Raw genomic sequence first — 4,170 nt, forward strand, 5'->3', positions numbered from 1 at the left:
TACCTTTTAAAATACCTAGTCCAGTGCCTGGCACGTGGACTGGCTTAAAAATATTTATTAATTTAGTGAAAGCAACTATATTCTTTCAGGACATATTAAGGCAGAATTTTACATTTTTCTGTAATTAATGTCATTTTCAAAACTAGCTGTTGAACTGCATGTATTTAAATTTAATTTACTGTTAATGTAAACTCTAATTCTCAAATTTGTTTAATAGTAATTTATTCTGTTTTAAATTGTTTAAATTCAAATATAGTTGATTTACAACATTGTGTTAGTAGTGCTCTTTTATTCTTTGCAAAGATAAAAATTCATTTTCTCTGATTCTCAGGTCTAACTCCTAAATAATTAAAAAAATCTATGAGAACATTTAACTTGGTATTCTTTTTAGAACTGCAAATAACTATTTAATCTAGACTCATTTAAGTCCATGTGAATTTAGATGCAGAAAATGCTAATATATTTTATTTAATATTAGATCTATAAATACCTAAAAAAAATCTTTAAAAATTTAAACAAATAATATATGGGAACTCACTTTATTCAATATAATAATTATTGTGATAGATATGTTTATTTAAGGTCAGGATCTGTGTAATGTATTTTTTTCATTATTTACTAGCAAAGAAAATTTAGACCACAAGCAAACTTAATTTATACTTTTATTTGAAAGGTGTGACTCTCCTGGATGGTCCACGTATAATAAATATAAAATCACAAAAGGATACACCCATCCTCTTAAAATATGACTTGTCAGCTATTGTTTTAACTAGGTAACTTACATAATGTTTCATTCACAGTTTAATGATCGGCATGACACATCATGTCCATTTAAAACTTTGAGAATAGGTTTAATAAAAGTTCTATAAAGCTTTCAAAAGCAGTGATTTCTGGTGATAAGAGTGTGAAGTTCAGAAGCCATATATTTTACACTTCAATTAAAATTTCTCATATTCCTCTCTTTTGCTGGATGTGGTTGTCCAAAGTAGCTCTGTGATTGTTTAATATTGTATATTAGAACAGAGTCAAAATATGAGTATTCTTGACCCCAAACAAACAGATTTTCGTTAGTTGTGGCTGCTACATTAAGAATCTTTGTTGATGTTAACTTTTTTAGACAGTTTAACATTTAGATCCAGTGATTTGTGCAGATAGCAATTGGATTTGACAAGAGACACGGGACAGTAATAGCAAGTAACCACATTAAGAATGTGGACTGTGGAGAAGATTGTGCCGTTCTGGGTGATATGTTAAAGAAACAAGCATAAACTTATTTGTGGCTGTTTTATTGGCAGATCTAATAGCTAGTACCAATACACATTGAACAAATACCAATTTTTAGGAAACTTTACAAGAAATCTTGTTTATATAGTGTCTTTTTCCCAATATATGGGAAGTTGACAATACTGATTTTATGTAGTGTACTATATTATAGGATTTCTTTCCTAGTACTCAAAAGTTCTTGCTTTTATTTCAATAGAAAATCATGCTCTAGTTTGGAACTGGTATAGAATCAATTAAAATAGAAATAGTGTCTGAGTAGAATGGTCCTAACTTATAGGTAGAAAACTGAGAAAGGCATGAAATCTGGATGTTTCAGAGGTCAAAAGAAAGAGCATCAATCTGGAAAGACAGACTTGTGGACAATTAAGCCTAAGGGGAACATGGCTTTAAAATGACTTTTTAATCCAGTTTTATATTGGAAAAGGCATATTATATTTGAATTCCTACTTTAGAAATAAAGTTACCTAAGGGGATTTGTTTAAAACTGTATTAGCAGTGTTTGTCAATATAAAATACAGACACTGGTGTCTAAGAGTCTGGCTTTTCCTCTTTACTGCAGTTTAGATATTAGGGAGGAGGACTGTTTGTTAATTAATGATGGTAAAGTTATGGAAGATTGACACATTTGTTATTGTCTGGTTTGGCTCTTAGTGTCCAAAGACGTTCCCATTTGATCATTGGTTTTTCTCTTGATGTAATTATTTTCCAGTACATATCTACACAGAATACAAAATTTTATGAGTCTTGGATAAGCTTACAGTAAATTCTTAACGATATATAGGTGTCATGATAATCTTCTATTTCAGATCTATTATTTGGTGTATGGTCATAATTCCACATTTTATATGTGAAATCCTTACAACATAGAGAATCTAAGTAAATTCCCCATAGACACCCAGATAATATTTAGAACCCATTTTCTAAGTCCTCAGGATATTTTCTAACACATCCAGTAAAACTTCCATATTTCAATTTTTCTTATAATTTTACTCTTCCTGGTATCTGACAATACTTATATTATTCTTATCATATGAATTCAATGATTCATGTGATTTAAACTTTTTCAAGCTCAAATATTGTAAATATAGACATGAATGTGAAAATAAATCCTAAAGGTCTATAGTGTACTTATACATAGATTTTTCTAAAAAATTAGGAAGATTTTATAGGCCAAATTAATGTTAATGCAGAGACAAACATAAATCATAATTAAAGTAATAGCTTGAGCTTTTACCCAAGTTGCAGAGTTTCAGTAAAACAAGGAAAAATTTAATCTCAATTAAGTCAGGTCAATTTAATAAGCTCCCAGATGAAAATATTGGCTAAAAGATTGGAATGACAAATATTTGTCACATAGTACATTCAATGGAAAATTTTAAATAAGATTAGTAAATATTACTGAGTGAGTGATTTTCACACACCAAAGAACAGAAATCAAATCACATCTTTAGTATATTTAATACAAATTAGAATTGTATTTACTTTCTTTTATTTCAGCTTTTAAGTATTCAAAGCTATCTTGAATAAAGAAAGACAGAATGACTCTTGAATTAGAATAGAGTCAAAGTAAAAGTCTCGAGTTTACTAAACCCTTGTCCACTGCTGTTATGCTTTTTATGAAAATTGTGTGTAATACTAGCCATTTAGGACCCCGAGAGGGTGATTTCTCACTGTGTAGTCACCCAGCTTATCAATCAAGGAAATATACTTCTTACACTTGAAGGATGACTGCTCCCAAATCAGACCTCACACACAGCACTGAGAGTTCACTTGAAAAATGGTATAAGTAACTATTACGGTCTTACAATTTACCCTTATAGAAACATATCTGTTGACCATTATGTCCTCATCAAAAGGTTTTCCTTTTTCATTAACCATAAACAGTAACTGTAAATAATTGTGCTCATTATTTTCCTCAATTTTTAAAAACAAAATGTAGAAATAACTCTAAGAAAATAAAGAATTGAAACATGGAGGAAGGAAAGTTAAAGAGGGAGAGTGGGAGAAGGAGGAGAGGAAGGGAGAAGAGGGAGGAGGGGAAAGAGAGAAAAAGAGAGCGAGATTTTCTTCTGATCTATTTTGGTGCATAATTCAAGGTAATAAATAGAGTGGCAAAATTGACTCTGAGAAACCACACCTAAAATAATCAGCATTTTGTCCAAGGAAAGATGTCTTATAGATTCACATAATTTGGTCAAGAACAGAAGGCTTTAAAATTTGTAGAGGATAGATTTTAATCCTCAAAGTAGCTAATTAAGCTTCCTCTGTACAACATACAGTTTTAAGTTAACAGTAATTAATATAGCCAGCTTGGAACCTAAGGAAGCTAAAGCCAGCAAGTGCTTTTTGGTTCACTCGAGAGGATGCAGTTTGATTGCTGGCGCCAGTAAACAGGTTGGGAATTGTCAACATTGTAATTAGCAGCAAGTTTCTGGATTCTCAGCCTGCCAGACTAGTGGGCTGATGCTTGGAGCAGTTGCCCCAGGGGGGAGAGGGAAAAACAAAGGAAGGGAATTTGAGCAACCTTGCAATGCTCTGCCAGCATATGCCACTGGACCAATGTTTTTCTTGGCAAAGGTCTATTTTAAGACATCTAGCAGTGGTTTCCAGAAAATATGAAACTCACCATAGCAACCAAAATGGCAAGTATCTCTAGGAACATTTCCTTGATTGGATATCAGGTCAAAATTGTTTTCAGAGCTACATTGCCTAATGCACAGTATAGGCTATGCTCTGCAAAATGTGGTTATTAGCAGTATGATTAAAAGGGTTAAAATCTGTTTTGGCAGCAATCCTGTAATACTCTGATGTAAAGCAGTCAAAGAATAAACTTATGCAAACCTTATTAACCCTTCATGTAGTACAAACGGAAGGAAATGTCAACCT

The sequence above is a fragment of the Capricornis sumatraensis genome, chromosome 2 (genome assembly GCF_032405125.1).
Source record: "Capricornis sumatraensis isolate serow.1 chromosome 2, serow.2, whole genome shotgun sequence".
In the NCBI taxonomy this organism is placed as follows: Eukaryota; Metazoa; Chordata; class Mammalia; order Artiodactyla; family Bovidae; genus Capricornis; species Capricornis sumatraensis.